Genomic DNA, 20,044 nt, shown 5'->3' with positions numbered 1-20,044 from the left:
CTTTCGGATTGGAAATTTAATGAGGATTCCAAAAATGTGCTTAAAACAATCATTTTCTTAATCCAAATGGGTTTTACAGGCGATTTTGTCGCTGACTGTTCTTTTAAACTGTGTTTCTGACAGTTCAAACTTTGACACCGCTTTCTCCCTGACTGTACCATATTTTGCAGTGTTTTTTTCAGGTTATCGGATAGAAAATTCAATAAGGTTTCCAAAAATTTGCTTAAAATAATCATTTTCTTAATCCAAATGGGTTTTACAGGCGATTTTGTCGCTGAATGTTCTTTTAAACTGTGTTTCTGACAGTTCAAACTTTGACACCGCTTTCTCCCTGACTGTACCATATTTTGCAGTGTTTTTTCAGGTTATCGGATAGAAAATTTAATAAGGATTCCAAAAATTTGCTTAAAATAATCATTTTCTTAATCCAAATGGGTTTTACAGGCAATTTTGTCGCTAACTGTTCATTTAAATTGTGTTTCTGACAGTTTAAACGTTGACTCCGCTTTCTCCCTGACTGTACCAAAACTTGTAGTGTTTTTTTCAGGTTATCGGATAGGAAATTTAATAGGGATTCCAAAAATTTGCTTAAATCATTTTCTTAATCCAAATGGATTTTACAGGCGATTTTGTCGCTGACTGTTCTTTTAAACTGTGTTTCTGACAGATCAAACTTTGACACCGCTTTCTCCCTGACTGTACCATATTTTGCAGGGTTTTTTCAGGTTGTTGGATAGGAAATTTAATAAGGATGTCAAAAATGTGCTTAAAAGAATCATTTTCTTACTCTTAGTGGCATTTACAGGCGATTTTGTACCTGACTGTCCTTTAAACCGTGTTCAAATTTCAGACCACAATTTTAACTGGTTAAAATATTTGTTACCCCAAACCAGTTTCTCCTAAATAACTCAAAAACGGTGAAAGCTACAAAAAAATTGTATGAGACCAAAAATGTTCCTAATTAACTCCTTAACCCAACGCCGTAAGTTTGAAGAACCGTTTTTGCTTCCAGTATACATGGTGCGGAAAAAAAAAATGGTGGTTCAGTATTTTTGTCACCTTGTACGCAATTTTTAAGATAGAATTTTTTACTCTACACCACAGGAAAGAGGAGCTCAAGACGGTTAACTTGAGTGGTTCAACCTCCGTGAACTCCCAAAAATAACCGAATTACACGGTGCTCAAATTTTAAACCCCAATTTCTACAAATTTAAAAATGTGGTTACATGAAATCAATTTTTTTAAGTAGGTAACTCAGAAACGGTGAAAGTTAAGAAAAATTTGAAAGAGAGCAAAAATGTTTGTAAAAAACTTCTGAACTCATTCCTGGAATAGTATACAGGGGGTGAATAAAATTTGGTATAATTCAGATTTTTGGGCCACTCTGTACGCAACTTTTAAGAAATAATTATTTGCTTTACACCTCTGGAAAGAATAGCTCACGACGGTTAATTTGATTGGTTTAGCCTCCCTGAATTCCCAAAAATAACCGAGTTACAGGGTGTTCAAACCAACATCAATTTTTAAGTGTTATTTCAACTGACAGAATATAAACAAAAATGTATTGAACCGCAGTATGTTTCCATTATATTCTTCTCGGAAAATCTGTTCTTGTTAATGCAATTTAGCAAGCACACTTTGTTTGAGAATGTCTTTTTTAGAAGTTATCGACGCCGTTTCTCGTTACAATAAAAAGGTTATTTCAGGAATCTGCAATGCGCGGATTTTTAAATTGATTCGTGCGATTAAGATTCGGGAGAATTAAATCGGATTTACGTTTCCTGAACACCCCCCAGTTTCTCCTTGTAGCGTCTGTCAGTAAATAACATTTAATTTATTTACATCCAATCGTTTTTTGGAGGGTATTTAAAAATAAACCTTTTAATTTCTCTCCAACGCCTTAATAAAGAAGATCGTTTGCTTATTGCAGATTTACCTTCGGTTTAACGTCCGTCGGTAAAATATAATTAAACGGACGGTTTATTAGATTGCAAAACACGTTTCGTAGTTTACGATTTGAACGCCAAGAGCAGACGGATATATAGATAAAGGAGTTATCATAAAACTCCAACGAATACCGAGTATAAACGCTTAACAGCCGGGCAGTAAGACAAGAAGTAAAATCAGCCAGTTCTCGTAAAATGCGGAAAAATGTTCAGAAACGAGGTGAAGTATTAACAGCCCTCGGTCTCAAGTTATCGCCCTTTTGTTAGGCGATTATTCTGATTCATGCTTGCAACGCTTAAGTAACGACATAATGGTGCTTGATCCCTCATAGAATTTTAAAATCGTGAAAACGCTTATGTGAAACAGGATTTTAATATTTGCCAACAATTTTGCATAGTATTTTCAAAATGTTCAAGATCACATGCAGCTTATTCATGTTTTTATATTAAAACCGTTTAGAGTATCTTCAAATTCTTATACGTAGGTAATACTGGAACCAATAACATAAATGACTTGATGAGAGATAGAAATCATAAGTATAATGAATAAAATAAGAAAATTAAAAAACTCTTTACCAACATATATCTATTTTTTTGAATTCAGGTCAAGAATATTCAGAATGACTAAACAGCAACGAACCTGAAATGAAGGCTAATCATTTCCTTTGTACGTACAAAAAGCTAAATTTGAATAAAAGCCTTTATAGAGTAAAATCAGTTTAATATTCTACTAAAAAAAAACTTGATTATTATACGAAAATTATAGTTCTGATAATCAGATTTTTGTGGTTAAGTATTGTAATATTCATTTCACAAAAAGATACTAATTTAAAATAAGGTTTTGTATTGTGAATGTTGCAGTAAGTGGGAAGAAATAACGCTTTGGAAAAATAAAGAAAAAGTATCAAACTGCGCTCGATCTTGATTTATCTCGCTTTTGTTAAGCGATTAACTAGATTCATGCGAACAGCGCTTAAACAACGATAAATCAGATTTTGCCTTACAATAATGGCACTGCAGAACATTTACTTTTAGAAAAGTTGCGGCAAATTGTAGTTATACAAATTCTGTAAAAGTTGGACTCATCTGTACTCAACATTACATAGTTAGAATATACAAAGGGCCAAATCTAGAAAAAACCCCATATCTGATTGGTTAAAAATGAACATTTCTGCAAGTATAAGCATGAAAGTACGTAGTGTTTATTGTAATTCATTCCACTTGGTAAATCTTATCAGAATAGACAGTTCGTGTTTTGTAAAGCAAACTTACAGCAAAAGTATATAATTAGGGCAATGTTTTAATGATATAGTAAGGAGACTTGGGGTGCTGAAAACCACCACGTTAACTGTTGCCCCTGTTTAGGAATTTACATTTTCCGCAACGCTTTTTCCTAACCGGTTGCAATTCGGTTTCATACGGAGTAATATACGTTTTGAATGGGATGATATTTCACCCTCCAAGTATGAACCTTCGCCGTTCTGCGGCAAATAAAACTTTTAGATTCGTTCTGGCGCAGACCAGCTAAAAATAATTTTGCCCAACTAATAAAATCCGAAAGTATAGTCTAGGTACTTCCGATGTTATGAAGCGAGAAATTCTTTGTTGAATAACATGAATTTGGGTGTAAACGTCTAGGGATTTGACTTTTATTGTGGATTGGTTGGTTTGATATTATCACCGATCTACTTTACAGGCTATAAAGTTGGAATTTTGTGGTCGATTTATTTTCTTGACGTATGCTTTCCAAACTGATTAATCAGATCATAACAACGAATTTTATTCTCAAATACATTTTTATTGACTAGTTCAGTAATTGTGTTATTACTGATAAAATGTAACTGAAGATAGAATTTTAACATTTACTATGACAATATATGTTTTTGTCTCAAAAACTGTTTACAAATTAATACATCACTAAATTATTGATACTGCAACTACAATTAAAATTTTGTTGTTAGTTTACCCTTAAACAGACGTGTGTTCAAAATAACGTTCTCTCTATGATCGTTATCCAGTAACCGTGCTTTAAATCGCCATAAAATCATTCCAGAATAAAAATAAAGTATCGGCGTCTTTACCAGAAGTTAAATATATCTTAAAATAGCGGTGAACGTAAGGGAGATTTGGTTGTTTGAAGTTTCGAGACATTAGTCTTCTCGTTACTTCCAAACCATTTCCTTTAAAAGAAGCCTTTGTGTAAAAATATGATCATTACGAGTATGTGTTTGAAAAAACTTCAAGGATGAATGAGACAACATTTTTATTGTGAGGAAATCTCCACTTAAAGTTTGGGGAAAATGGTAATTTTAAAGTCAAATTAAACTGTAATAAGGTAAATTAATTTTGATTGTCTTATCCCTGTTCCGCATAATCGACTGGTGATAATTCCAGTTGAATTGCCGGTTTTAAAACCCTGGAGAGATTTATTTTCCCTGAGAAAACTCCGAGGGTAATCCGACGCCTCGAAACTCCAAATTCACTTTATGCGACGACATACGATCTAGATTCCGCATGCAGAAACTGACAATGGGTAATGCGAAGCCGCACATTCACACTGCTTCTTTTTATTATTGAATATCATTTTATTTTCTGAAGCCGAACCGAAAGTGCGCTTTCTGCCTTTGTAACGAAACAATGCCGTAACGGTACACACAGAGTGGATATTGGGTTTCTGTTTCAATCTGGCAGAGCGGAGACTTTTTTTATGAAGAGCCACCAAAAACATTCTCTAAACCTTTAATCAAGCCGGTTGAGTTTTGAATCGGGGCTGGTAATTATGGCTGTGTCAGAATGGCTTCTCTTCTGACCCCAGCATCATGGTTCTGTATAATTAGGAACCCGTCGGCCAGCGCCCATCATTAAAATCCGCTTCAGGCTAAACACGTGATAGTGAAAAAAAAATGATGACGAAATGGAATGTCGACCATTGGAAGCACGATTTTACGCTTCATGAACGAGAACTGGTAGAATTAAGTATGTGGAACGAAACGGGATAAAATCTACCCAAACAATTGTTAACTTTTTATAATGTATATGTAACTTTCGATTTTATGATTATGATGTTTTTAAGTGTTAATTTTTATTTTGTTCAGTACGTCACTGAATTTTTAGATAGGGTTATTAACATTTCTTAGCTCCAAAGCAGCTTTCTGAATAGGTTATACAATGATCACATTCTCTGCTGCATCTGAGCTCTAATTCTTGAAAACGACACTCTCCAGAGAAGTGTTGATAGAATATAACAGAAGAAGTTGACAATGGCAATTTCATGACACATTCTCTGCTTCACTTGAACTCTAATTCTTAAAAGCAGAAAACGAGACATTCAAGAGAAGTGTTGATAGAATATGACAGAATTAGTTCACAATAGCAATTTCATGTCACATTCTCTACTCCACCTGAGCTCTCATTCTTGAAATCAGAAAACGAGACTCTCAAGAAAAGTGTTGATAGAATACGACAGAAGTAGTTGACAATGGCAATTTCATGTCACATTCTGCATATACCTTTCTTTTGATAACTCTCTTCCTTCGTTTCAAGAATACACACCCAGAAGACATATAAATCAAACATATAATTGCTTTTTCTGGAAGTTACATCTCAGTTGAAAAAGTAACTTAAGACTGAACCAAGAGTTTTAGAAATTGAAGAGACTCAATAGAAATCAAAGTAGATTAGTTTTTTCATAAGAATTTTACTACAAAAGCAAATAACTGTTATTGTATTGAAGGGAGAACATTTTCTGAGTAAACAAGTCTTGATGTCCTGTTCAGTTACACATCTAAAGCATTGAAGCTGAAAATCAACAATCTACAAAAACGTAGCAAATATTTCAATACACTTTTATCCATAACATCATTTTGTGGTTAGAAAGCTCTAAAATCTGTCAATAGCTGTTAAACTTAAATCAACAGATAATTTATTTGACGAGGATAATATTAACAGCGATCCATCCATTTTGGATCGTGTTTCATATTTGCTGGCATAATTTGCTTCTTTGTCGGTGAACTCAATCAATAACCGCATATTAAATGGGAAGAAGGCATCTCTAACGAAGCAGACTAAATCTATTCAAGCATTGCAATATTCTAATTAGGATTTTACTGTCAGTGGTTTTAAATGCCGGTTCGGCAACAACACCCGAATGACCCAAATAAGCTAGTTTATGGTTAGTACGATCTGATATCTGTTATTATCCGCAATTGCAGTTAATTACAATTTCCTAGCCCCTATTTAGCACTTCTTTACAAAAGGGCAGCGTAGCCCCAAAACATTTATCATAAAAATCACTTAAATTCCAACTTTCGGACAATCTACAAAGATCCGGTTATCTCGCATCATCCTCCAAGACGGACGAGCTAAAAAGGAATAATTTGGGAAAGGCAAAAAGAAAAGGCATCGTGGGAAACCAGGCCGATTTTTTATGCTTAATGGAGGCTCGTTCTTTTCACTAGCTCAATGAAACGGATCTTTTTTGGTGAAGATGATGTATCTCCTATATCTGCTGGGTTTTATGACGTAACGTTTATATGTGAACCCTTTTCAACTCCCAAACCAGCGGAAAAAATAAAATCACTTTTTGACGATTAAAGGTTTGATTGAATTCCGGTCCAGTAACAAAAATCCAGGGAGGATTGCCGGTTTGGTTGAAGTTAAATTGGACTGGATGTAAAAGTTGCAGGCTGAGGGAATAAGGCCAGTTTATACAGTTTATGAGGTTTTTTTTAATAACAGCTGTGGAAGTAGGTTTAGGATAGTCTAGATATACGAGAGAATTGGGTCATGCAATGCCATTCGCAAGTGCACTTCATTTTGTCATAATGCCCGAGATTGTGCCATTTTAATTCCTTTTTTTGGTCGAATCTGCCCGGATGATTTCAGCGCATCGAATCCCCTGAAAGGAACATTCATGCATTATATACGTCGACCTACATACAACTTTTTCATTATCTATTTATCTGTTGTGTAAAAGACATTAAAACTTACTCCGACAACTAAACATCGATTTGAAATTCGTCGCATACAAGTAAATTGGTTTGCCCGATTTGCTGGGATGGTAATAAAATCGCTACTGAATTCCAAGTTGAACGTCCTTAAACAACCCTTTTCAGTGCCTAATCCTGTTTGCTGTTTAAAATCCAACTTTAGAGAGGAATTAATCTGCTTCACTGTTGGCCGTGCATGTAAATACACTTACCGTGACCGAAAAAAGCACAGTTTTTCGATTTTAGGGGACTCCAGACGTTCATCAGTATTCGTCAGGCAAGTCGCTAACAATTACGAATTTTTCCAACCAGGGACGCGCCGTTTGAATGACAAGCAAGCTTGACAGATTACGCGAAGAAATTAACGTTTTCTGCTCGGAATGACAAGTAATTACATTTTTATGCAAAACTGGAACAGTTTCTATTTTAGGAGATAACAGAAAATGGGCTCAACAGTTTTTAAGTACCTTGTAAAATTTTATTGGCTGACACTCTCTGCAAGGCATAAATAATCAAAAAGATCGTTACACCATCTCCCATTCATACATATTTATTACACAATTACAGGTAGCTAACAATGCTACTGAATGACAAAATCAACGGGATTCATTGATAAAACATCACGTACCAAGTCCATCTTTACGATGAAACATTCAAACAGATCCTGAATTAATTTTCCCGTTGGTCCTGCATACCCAATGTTCTCTTCTTGACCAGACTTGAACTCTACTGAATTCATTAATATTCGTACCACGTGATATATGAACCTTGTAATGCTATTTTGGTATTCAGGTGTTCAATGAATTTGAAGAGTAATTTTTAACATTATGAATGTAAATAGTAGTAAAATAACAATGATAAAACTGAGGGCAGATCCATTGTTTGTATTTTTTTTTGGGGATTTTGAAAAATACATTTAACATTTTTCACCTTTACAATTCATTCCAAAGATTAGTGATAGGTAAATTACCTTACATATTATTATGAAAAAATCTAGTAGAAGTAAATTGTTGGAAAATTACAAATACTGCCTTTCTGACAGTTCAAATTTTAACACCGATTTTCTCCCTGACTGTACCAAATTTTGTAGTGTTTTTCCAGGTTATTGGATAGGACATTTAGTGAGGATTCGAAGAATGTGCTTAAAATAGTCATTTTCTCACTCTTAAGTGGGTATGATAGGCAATATTGTCCCTGGCTGTCTTTTCAAACTGTGTTTCTGGCAGTTCAATTTTTGATACCGCTTTTATCTTTAATTGTACCAAATTTTGTAGTGTTTTTCTAGGTTATTGGATAGGAAATTTAGTGAAAATTCCAAAAATGTGCTTAAAATAGTAATTTTCTCACTCCTAGTGGGTCTAACAAGCAATTTTGTCCTTGGCTATCTTTTCAAATAGTGTTTCTGGCAGTTCAAACTTTGATACCGTTTTTCTCCCTGACTGTACCAAATTTCGTAGTGTTTTTTAAGTTATTGGATCGAAAATTTAATGAGTATTCCAAAAATGTGCTTAAAACTATTATTTTGTCAGTCCAAGTGGGTATTACAGGCGATTTTTTCTTGACTGTCCTTTCAAACTCTTTTTCTGGCAGTTCAAACTTTGATACCGCTTTTCTTTCTAACTGTACCAAATTTTGTAGTGTTTTTCTAGGTTATTGGATAGGAAATTTAGTGGGGATTCCAAAAATATGCTTAAAATAGTAATTTTCTCACTCCAAGTGGGTTTTACAATCGATTTTGTCTCTGACTATCTCTTCAAGCTGTGTTTATGTTAATTTAAATTTTGATACAACTTTTCTCGCTGACTGTACCAAATTTTGTAATGTTTTCCAGGGTATTGGATAGATAATTTAATTAGGATTCCAAAATTGTATTTAAAACAGTCATTTTCACTCCAAGTAGGTTTTACAACCAATTTTGTCCCTGGCTGTCTTTTCAAATAGTGTTTCTGGCAGTTCAAACTTTGATACCGTTTTTCTCCCTGACTGTACCAAATTTCATAGTGTTTTTTTGGTTATTGGATAGAAAATTTAATGAGTATTCCAAAAATTGGCTTAAAACTATTATTTTCTGACTCCAAGTGGGTATTACAGGCAATTTTGTTCCTGGCTGTCTTTTCAAACTTTTTTTCTATCAGTTCAAACTTTGACACCGCTTTTCTCTCTAACTGTACCAAATTTTGTAGTGTTTTTTAGTTTATTGGATAGACAATTTAATAAGGATTCCAAAAATGTGTTTACAACTGTCATTTTCAGCCTACAAGTGGGTTTTACAAGCAATTTTGTCGCTGACTATCATACTATGCTCAAATGTTGCAAAAATTAGGGTTTAGAAAAGCTTTTTTGCAGTATTCGATCTAAAACGTGATTCTGAAATTTATGACAGTGGTCACGTGACTGCCTAGCTAAATTATCTTCCAAAACTAACCCCATTAATTGCAACCTTATTTGCAAGAATTACTGTTTTTGAAACAAGACGTGTCTCTGAGATTTCGTAAATTTATTGGTCAAATTGCCCATCTACATCTAATACGCCCATCACTACCAAAAGATTCAAAAATTACTAAAAAATGTATGATTGTTGAGAGTTGTATTGTACTACAACAACTTCGTTTTACAGAAATACTTAAATATGTTAAGTAAGCTCCCACAGGCTTGTTAACGACAACACTAGTTTTAGGAATTTTAAAAACCAAAAGCTTGGTTTCAGTTGGTAATTGGTACCCTTTGGTACCCCTTTAAAAAGATGAACAAAATGGTACTTCATTCAAAACCACAATTGCTTCAAAGTGCTAATAAAACATCTGGTACGCTTATTCCAAGTTTGTGGTTGCGGTATCATCCGCATCAACTTTTGGTGCAAAGGGTGATTTTCATATAAGGTTTTTGCAATCTGTTATTCAAATCAAACTTTTCGTAACTGATTAAGTACTTTCTGTATTATGTAGGTTGAAACATTTTTTACTGACTAAGTAACATAGACTAACGAGGATTCGTCGAGGCCAGTTCTTACTTGATTGCCAAGCCCATTTAGTCCAGGTTAAAATAAACGTCCTGAAATTTGTTACGCCCTCTGGTACATTAGACCGGCGAGAAAGCACTTTGATTGCTTGCAGAGAAGCGAAAAGTATGGTCAGCTTTTTAAGGGTCGCTTTATCGGAGTATGAGAATGAGGGACTAATATTTTTACAGGTAGAAATTCATCTTCAGCTTTGTTGATGTTGGATAGGTGGAAGGAAAATTGATATTGACTTTCGATTCCCGCGGATAGCTATACACTCTTCAATTACTTTAATTTTGGACTACTAATAAAAAAACTTCGCTGGATTGAACGTTGAAAAATAATCGGGTAAACAAAACGGGACAGAAAATTGTATTGTGAAATGCCTCCCCCAGTTATACGGTTTCCGTCTTTTCAATGGTCCATTTTAAAGACCTTTTGAAACTTCACCTGCGGCATTTTTCGCTTCGAAGAATTCTTTTAGAATAGAGAAAAAAGGGAGTTTCGCATTTATTCACCATTTTCGATATAATTTATCGGTCGAGCACGGTCGGTGGATTTTGTTACCTGCACGAAAAATAAATTATTCCCGACAGACTTTCTATGTTAACAATGCCAGGACGGTCGGAATAGAAAATACGACTATTTGACCAATGATCGATTTTATGGGTATTCAGACACTTGGCTTAGGTTTCGAAAATGCTTTATTCTTATTCGGTAGTTATATCGTTTATAAACGAACAAAATGGATTAAACTTTGCTTCTTGTTCTGGATTATTTTTGTATAATCTGTAATTTCAAGTTGTTTTTAATCTTATAACTACATCAAAAAACATTAAACTTTTATATAAAGTGTTTGAAACACATGTACAAGACGTTACAAATCAAGTGGCAAAAATTGACTTAAATCATGACTGTGTGAGAAAAAGTAAAACTTGACCATAAGGAATTCAAGTTAGTCCACATTTCAACCAATCATAAAATGAAACCTTTTGGTTTAGAGGCGTTAATGAGAAATTTCGTAGCTTTCAGCCTTCGGACTTGTCAGGGATAATTTATTTGATTTTGTCTAACTTTTTTCTTTTTACACCCGCTATAAGTCCATTACCAGGAATATTAAGCCTGACCCAAGCTAGTATTAAGTTTCCTAAACAAATATTTGAGCTGTCCTCTATAGCTTTCATTTTAATCCAGTCTTTGTACGCAGCAAAAGCTAAACTTTTCTAATTAGAGGGTCCTCCAGGTTATTTTTTTAAACCTGGACTCTTTGCGGAATTATTTGATGTGACCAACTCTAGAAAACATTAAAAACTTGTGTCGACCCCATCAAAGCGAGGGTTTGTGTATAACTCGACTAAAAGCTAATATTTTTATATTCTAGTACGTGATAAAAATGAAATATTTAAAGTTTGTGGTAACAAAATGTAACGTGATGGGTTTTAAAGTTAATTTTGCTGATGGTTACGGTCGGTGCAGTCGTCACACCGAAAACAAACAGGGCTTTTAAGTTTATGGGTATTATAACAAATTTTTTATGAGGCTTTCAAAGTTTACAAGAACAAATTAAAAATTTAAGTGTACGCTTCGAATTAGACCACAAAAGTAAAAAAATATGAATAATTAGTAAAAATTTTACTGTTTTAATTACTTGGGCAAATTTGGTGTTGCTTAAAACTGTCATTTTCTCAATCTAAGTAAGTTTGGTCCAAATAGTACTGACTGACAGCGCTTTCTATTTTAACTGTACCAAATTTTGTGGTGTTTTCTAAGTTTATAAGATTAAAGAAAATTTAATGAGGATTCTAAAAATGTGCTTAAAACTGTTATTGTCTCACTCTAAATGTGTGTTTTAGTTGTGATTGTGTTTCTGACTGTCTTTAAAACCCTGTTTTTGGCAGTTCAAACTTTAACACCACTTTTCTTCCTGACTATACCGACTATTACATTTTTTTTTAGATTATCCGATAGGAAATTTAGTGAGGATTCCAAAAACGTGCATAAACATGTGACTAACCCATTCTAAGTGGGTTTTACAAGCGATTTCGTCCCTGACTGTTCTTTAAACTGTATTTCAACAGTTTCAACTTTAACTCCGTTTTTTTCCTGACTGTACTTAAATTTTGTAGGGTTTTCTTAGGTTATTGGATAGAAAATTTAATGAGGATTCCAAAAATATACTTAAAACTGCGATTTTCTCAATCGAAATGAGTTTTATGACTAATTTTGTCTCTGACTGGCTTTCAAACTGTGTTTTTGGCACTTGAAACTTTGATTCCACTTTTCTCTCCGACTGGACTTAATTTGTTAGTGTTTTTTTAGGTTATCCGATAGGAATGTTAATGAGGAACTCAAAAATTTGGTTAAAACTGTCATTTTCTAACTGTCAGTCGGTTTTACTAGCCATTTTCCCTAACTGTCCTTTAAAACAGTGTTTCTGGCAGTTTCAACTTTTAACACAGTTTTTTCGTCTGACTGTACTTAAATTTTGTAGTGTCTTAGGGTATTGGATAGTAAATTTAACGAGGATTCCAAAAATGTGATGGAAACTGTCATGTGAGTGGGTTTTACCAACCATTTTTCCTGACTGTCCTGTGTGCTTAAAAACGTAATTAACCTACTTTAAGTGGGTTTTACAGGGGGTTTTGTTCTTGACTGTCCTTTGACACTCAGTTTCTGGCAGTTATAGTCGTTTTTATAATCCTTATTTGAAAAAAGTCTTGACATAAGTAACTAAGACGAAAGTAAATTGCGCGGTACTCAAATTTCCAGATATTCTCTGACTGCTTTATGAAATTGAAACATGAAAGCTTTTACATTATTAATACTAATAATAACTTTTATGAATGATGCTTTTTAATCACTTTCCAAATCCAAACTCGTCCCGCAATTCAATTTTAAGTAATATTAAATAACTTGATTTATTCATGGACGTCGCCTTTTTCCTTGAAAACCCTCGCTAATTTGTCGCCATTCACTTTATAAAATGTTTTAAGAAGTTAGCGTCGAATTATTAAACTTTCTCTATAAATTGATCGTTCTCGAATCCAATTAAAGCCTTTTTTTATTCAATTAATATTAATTCATTGTTTTAGTTTGACTTTTAAAAGTAATATAAAGTTTTTTGTTTCAGGTAATTAATTGAAGGATATGGAGCAAAGCACTCACCTACGCCACTGAAAGGATTTTTACCTGGCTGGGGTTACTTAAATCCCACATAAGGGCTGAATTGCTTTTATTGTCTGATAAAAGTGATGCTGTGCGGCCAAACCGCAGCAAATTCAACGTTGTTTGTTCACTTCTCCAATTTCTCCGTGGTTTTTGCTAACAAAACTCACCAGGAGGCTGCGACAACTATTTGAAACCGTTCCTCAAAACTAATTAGAGGTTTTTAGTGGAAACAACTACAACCAAAAAGGCGAAAATCAGGACGTAACCGGCTCCATCTAATTTAATTTTGCTTTTCGCTAGCGATATTAACTTTGCGTTAAATTTAACAATATGCTGGCAAAAACATGGCGGCGGTTGCTTTGTGCTTTGTTTCAGCTGCTCAGCTCAGCTTAAAGCTTTGTTGCACATTCTGTATAATGCACAGTTAAGTGTTGACAGCTTCTTAGTCAATTTATGAAAGTATGAAACAGATAGGTGGAATAAGTGGTACAGTTGATTGAAAATGCTCGTTAATAATGCTGTTGATACACATTTGAAAAACGCACCTTTCACTTCTTGTGGTTTGACTTTCATGGTTAATTGAGGAAATTGTAATTTGTCGTCGAAATAAGGACAAGAGATTGTTGAGAATAACTTTCATACATTTCAATAAGAAGACTTATTAAAGTAAACCGTGCAATCAATCATCTAATTTCATTCATGCACCAACAAATGTAAAACAATAATTTTGATTAAATCATCCTCCTCCAAATTAACTTTCTATTTTCGATCAAAATTACTTGCGGAATGTCTGTACATTTAATGTGTGTGAATGACTATTGACATACAAGTGGTTATTCAAATGAGCAGGCTTGAAATAACCACGCACAATGTAATTTAAATTATGTTTTGCTTTCGATTTTATCTCATAATTCACGAATCTATGAAGAAGTGGAGTAGTAAGAGAAAGTAAATTTAGTTGAAGTTTTTTTAAGTAATTTACAGATTGTTTGCTTCTAATTAACGTAATCTCAGCCAAACCATGAGATTTTTGGTGTTTAAATTAAAAAGTATAAATTTTCCCTGTAATAGCATATTCTAGTCAATTTTTATGAACCGTCAACATTTTGTATTTAAGAATATTTTCAAGACTGAAATATTGAAATTTGTCTTCAAACTATGAAAACTTACTTCAAAAGCAAATTTTAAGCTTCTGTTGTCACTTTAATTGGAGTCACTTTTTGGTGTCAATTTTCAAGGTTTAAATGTGTGAATTTGTAGTCAAAAATTCTAAAAAAAAGCTTTTCATGTTTACAAGTCAATTTTCAATACTAAACTCTTTCAATTTATCTGAAAACCATGACGACTGACGGCAAAGACATGTTTTAAGCCTCTCAAGCCAATTTTCAGTTTCCAAGTGAATTTTCAAGACTTAAGACTTTCAATTTGTCTGAAAACTATGAAAACTGGTTACAAAGACATTTTTTAAGCTTCTCAAGTCAATTTTTAGAGTTTCAAATTCAATTTAGTGGTTTCTAAGTCAATTTTCAAGACTAAAGTTTTGAATTTGTCCGGAAACTATGAAAACTGGTTACAAAGACATTTTTTAAGCGTCTTAAGTCAATTTTTACAGTTTTCAAAGACAATTTTTAAGCCTCTCAAGTCAATTTTGTTTCAAAATTAATTTACTGGTTTCTAAGTCAATTTTCAAAACTCAAATCCTGCAGTTTGTCCAGAGCATGACGAAGACTGTTTTTAAGCTTCTCAAGTCAATTTTCACCGTTTCCAACTTCAATTTGTCAGAAAACTGGTTACAAAGAAATTTTTTAAGCTTCTCAAGTCAATTTTTACAGTTTGAAATTCAATTTAGTGGTTTATAAGTCAATTTTCAAGACTAAAGTTTTGAATTTGTCCGGAAACTATGAAAACTGGTTACAAAGACATTTTTTAAGCGACTTAAGTCAATTTTTACAGTTTTCAAAGACAATTTTTAAGCCTCTCAAGTCAATTTTGTTTCAAAATTAATTTACTGGTTTCTAAGTCAATTTTCAAAACTAAAATCCTGCAGTTTGTCCAGAGTTTGACAACTGACTACAAAGACTGTTTTTAAGCTTCTCAAGCCAATTTTCAGTTTCCAAGTCAATTTTCAATATTAAAGACTTTCAATTTGTCTGAAAACTAACTGAAAACTGGTTACAAAGACAATTTTTAAGCTTCTCAAGTCAATTTTTACAGTTTGAAATTCAATTTAGTGGTTTATAAGTCAATTTTCAAGACTAAAGTTTTGAATTTGTCCGGAAACTATGAAAACTGGTTACAAAGACAATTTTTAAGCTTCTCAAGTAAATTTTTACAGTTTCAAATTCAATTTAGTGGTTTATAAGTCAATTTTCAAGACTATAGTTTTGAATTGGTCCGGAAACTATGAAAACTGGTTACAAGGACATTTTTTAAGCGTGTTAAGTCAATTTTTACAGTTTTCAAAGACAATTTTTAAGCCTCTCAAGTCAATTTTGTTTCAAAATTAATTTACTCGTTTCTAAGTCAATTTTCAAAACTAAAATCCTGCAGTTTGTCCAGAGTATGACTACAAAGACTGTTTTTAAGCTTCTCAAGTCAATTTTCACCGTTTCCAATTTCAATTTGTCAGAAAACTGGTTACAAAGACATTTTTTAAGCTTAGTGAGTCAATTTTCACAGTTTCCAAGATAATTTTTAAGTTGGGTTGGGTTGATTTTGGGTCTTTCAACGTAATAACACAATTATCTCGTAAACGAAGTTTCAAATTAGAATTTTATACGAAATTTTTTTTTTTCAAATTATTGATGATCTCTAGAAACTTGAAGAAAACATAAGTTAAACAACATTTTCATGGCAAATGATTGGTAAGTTATTAAGAATTGATATACTCAATAATATTAAACTACAACAATCTGTACAATGTCGTTTACGTAAACTAACAAGGAAATATCTGTGCAAAGGACCACAGATGATATTTTGCCTAAAGGAGCCCTACACAGTGTCAAATTCCCGGTGAAATTCTCCCGATATCTAACATTCCCTTCTATCCTAAGGTAGATCGCAATAGTTTTAAAAATAACCTACCCTTCTCCACTGTCTGACCTCTAAACTAACATCCTTTACATGTTTCCAGCCCAATTTTCTGGCAAAATACGAAACATTTTATCGAACTTAACGTCTCTCCTAGATGTAAAAGACACACGTTCCAAAAGAAATTAAATTATTTAGTGTCCCATTTTTCATTCTTTCTTTCTATACACAACTGCGCCCTGCTACTTTGTATTCCGTGAGGGAATCCACCTTCTTACAAGACTATAAGGGTTATAAAAAGTTTATATGGAACCCCCCTATTTTGTGGCAAGACGATACTGAACGGTTGTTTTTCGAGGGTTTGTCAGGCTCAGGAATAATGTGGGTATTTTGTTTTTTTATGTCTCCTTTTTTACGTCGATTCTCTAGTGTAAAATCTGTGGTTGTCCCGTTATTATGCTCTGACCTGTATTAGAATACTAAAAACTGGTTTGACCGTTACAAAGCCTGAAGGTTTCTTGGTTTGTAATGAGTTTTTTTTAACAAAATTGTTTCAAATACAAATTAAGGCTATAAGAGTTTTTTTATTCCTTGTTAGTAGTTGATTACACACTGTATATAGGTAATTACAAGGATAATATAACCTTTTTGAACTGCAACAATTTTACGAAAAATTTACGATCAGTTTATTCAGTACAAATTCCCCAGAAATGAATTATTTTATTCCATCCTTTAAAATTTATGCGTCGCGTTATATGTTCAATTCTACAACTTCTTGATGTAAAATGCACGATACTGTCTATAAAATCTAGCTTTTATATTATTTCAGTGCATAAACGGGGTGGCGCCGCTAAAATTTGCGCATATTTTTACGATCCTACGCGATACGTAACATTTTAATAAACGTAAAGTTTACGACATCAGGGCCACCGTAAAATATTGCACGATACATCCGCAGCTTTTCAATAACGTTTAGCAGGACTATTTTGCCTTATATTTGTGTGTAAGGGCTTTTTGGAACGAATTGGACTCTTTTAAAAAATGCGACAAAACGACTTATTAAATGGGAATTAAACCCAGACTTTTAAAGGTTTCCAGTATTTAGGGTAGAATTCAGAAATCTTCCTAAATGTTTGTGATCACTTTTCTCTAGAGTCTGGATTTCTAGAAATTTTCCTCTTATGTAAATAATTAAAGCAATCAACATTTGACATCTAATGTGAACTGTGTTTCTTTTTGTGATTATTTGTTGCTATCAACTAGTTTTTGACAAGGAAAGCTTTTCAAATTTTTTAAATAAATTACGCACAGTGGGTCATTCTACTCCCTAAGTGTTAAAAAGGACTTTTGCTATATTGAAATATTGAAGGTATTGAAGTATCAATTAACAAATTTAAACTGACCAAAAAATTTCTAAATGCTCCTGAAGTAGTTTAAAAAAATGTAAAAACATTTGAAACCACTATACAGGGTGGTCCAGTTTTAAATGTCAATAGTTCACCAATCCATAGCCAATTAAAAAATAAGTTGACATTCATTATGTCATTTTCCTGAAAAGTGCTTCCTAAGGAAAATACAGTCCTTCAAATTTCGGTTTAAAAAATCGTTTTTTTTTTGTCATAACTGTCAGACCGTTGGAGCAATATTGATCCAATTTGGAACAAGCACTTTATTAAACGTTATTACGGTCGAAGACCCAATACTAACCCAACCCAACTTAAAAATTGTCTTGGAAACGGAAAATTCACTTAAGAAGTTTAAAAAATATTATTGTAGCCAGTTTTCATAGTTTTCAGACAAACTAAAAGACTTTAGTTTTGAAAATTGAATTAGAAAAGATAAAAATTTCAGAAGCTTAAAAGTTGTGTTTGTAACCAGTTTTCATGCAAATCGAGAGACTTTAATACTAAAAATTGACTTGTACACATAAAAACTACTTTTTCAAGAATTCGTTACTACAAATTCATACATTTAAACCTTAAAAATTGACTTGAACCCCAAAATGTGACTGAACTAATGAAAAGTGACATCAGAAGCTTAAAATTTGCATTTGAAGTAAGTTTTCAAAATTTGAAGACAAATTTCAATATTTTAGTCTTGAAAATAGTCTTAGATGCAGGACATTGACATTAGATTCTTGAAATTTGTCTTGAAAACGAACTTTTCGTGCTTTTTACTTTGCTTTTCATTTTCTTCGAATTCTGGACTATTTTTAGTGCTTCAACACTGCTTTCAGCTTGGAAAATCGAGTTTCAAGACTATCTTCACCAAGTTATTGACATAGCAAACTTAAAAAACAATTTTTACATTCTTCATAGACTTAAAATGGCATTCCAAGCTTTGTCACTATTAAATCGACTTCTAGACACCTCAGTGCTAAAAATTCGGGTATTTCTTAATTAACTAGACTGTTTTTAGTGTTTTAAGGCTGTTTTCAGTGCCTCAAATCGAGTTTCAAGACTATCTTTACAAAGTTTTTGACTTATCAGGCCTAAAAGCCAGTTTGCCCACTGACCATAATCCTGAAAATGTTATTTCAAGCTTCTTCACTATTAAATTGACTTTTACACTCATAGGTGCAAAAAATTGTAGCATCTCTAAGAAATTCAGACTGTTTTTAATGCTTTTTAAGACTGAAAAATCGAGTTTAAGACTATTTCCAAAAGTCAAGTTTCTTCAGTAATAAAAGTAAAAAATTTTGGTACCAAATGCTACAATAATAGTCTTGAGAACTAATTTTTAGAAATAAAATAGTCCGAAAATTTAATTTACTTCTAGACTTGTTGTCCAGTCCAGAAAATTCAGTTGTACACCAATTAAAGTCTTGAAAATATACTTTTGGACTCTCTTTAGTCCTAGTAAAGTCAGTTCTAGCATTAAAAGTCAACTTTTATATTATTTTTAGTAGTAAAAAATGAGTTTCATGCACAATACAATCTTTGTCTTGATTTCCGGACTTTTTTTAGTTCTTGAATGCCAGTTTCAGACACTCAACCAGGATGGCAGTCTGAGCAAAAAACTTGAAAGCAAGTTTTTAGACTATTCAGTACAAATTCGGACTTTCACAAGTCTTGGATGTTCAGTTTTAAACTATAAAACGATTTTTTAAATTGAAATTTGGAGGACTGTATCTTCCTTAGAAAACGTTTTTCAGAAAAATGACATAATTCAAGTCAACTTATTTTTTGATTAGCTATCAAATGGTGAATTATTGACACTTAAAACTGCACCACCCTGTAGAAGCTCTAAAATGCCTTGAAAAAGCTTACAAAACAGCCTAGAAGCTTCCAAAAGCTTTTAGAACAGTCTTCCAGATCAAAGTCCAAAATTGCATTTGGTTGAGCTTTAAATTGCGCAACTTTGTCCCATTTTAAACTTTCTCGTAAATCTTATAGTTCCGAAATCCCAATGGTGAGGATCGAATTTGAATTGTATAATGACACAATTTCGTCCAATTAACGAATGGTGTAAAAAACAATAATGAGAAAGATGCATTTGCATTATTAGTTAGTAAACAGGGTTTACTGTTGAAATCTGGATTGACTGTCGGAAGGTTAGAATATATTGAATCTGAATAGTCTATATTCTCTAGAAAATAGTGTGCAGTGCTTCACCCACGGTATTAAAGCGAGTAAACAACGTACGCTTTGTTAAAGCTTGTCACACTTCAAACACACTTTCACATGAATCGTCAATATTGACGATACTTTGTTTATATGAGGGTGACAATTTCATAAATTATTCGATCCAAACGTAGGCCCTTCAGTTTATGGGTTTTCATTATCTACGATGATTGCGGGAACCCTTTTCGAACGAAGAAAGGTTTAAAATATCCGTTAAGAGGGTGTGAGGTGGTGCGGAAAGTCTGAAATTGTTGTGCACCTGCAAATAAACGGCCAAGAAGTCCGACCTTT

At 33.1% G+C, this 20,044-nt stretch overlaps 1 protein-coding gene and 1 long non-coding RNA gene across 5 annotated transcripts in view; one reads left to right on the top strand and one right to left on the bottom strand.

The window, feature by feature from the left end:
- LOC145735071 (contactin-2-like) overlaps positions 1-20,044 on the top strand; it is a 117,682-nt gene that overhangs the window by 22,114 nt on the left and 75,524 nt on the right. The window lies entirely within an intron of this gene.
- LOC145736070 (uncharacterized) lies at positions 6,655-7,380 on the bottom strand. Of its 2 annotated transcripts, none has more exons than XR_014179829.1 (3): positions 7,147-7,380; positions 6,936-7,091; positions 6,655-6,843 (listed from the first exon to the last, which is right to left on the bottom strand). It is a non-coding gene; the product is annotated as an uncharacterized LOC145736070 (long non-coding RNA). The 2 variants fall into 2 exon arrangements; XR_014179828.1 differs by having other exon boundaries at positions 6,936-7,076; positions 7,147-7,370.

This window comes from Ips typographus, linkage group LG11, assembly GCF_016097725.1.
Source record: "Ips typographus isolate SLU linkage group LG11, UJ_Ityp_2.0, whole genome shotgun sequence".
Classification (NCBI taxonomy): domain Eukaryota; kingdom Metazoa; phylum Arthropoda; class Insecta; order Coleoptera; family Curculionidae; genus Ips; species Ips typographus.
The sequence above is the reverse complement of the archived record's forward strand: the minus strand, read 5'-3'. Positions and strand labels throughout refer to the sequence as shown.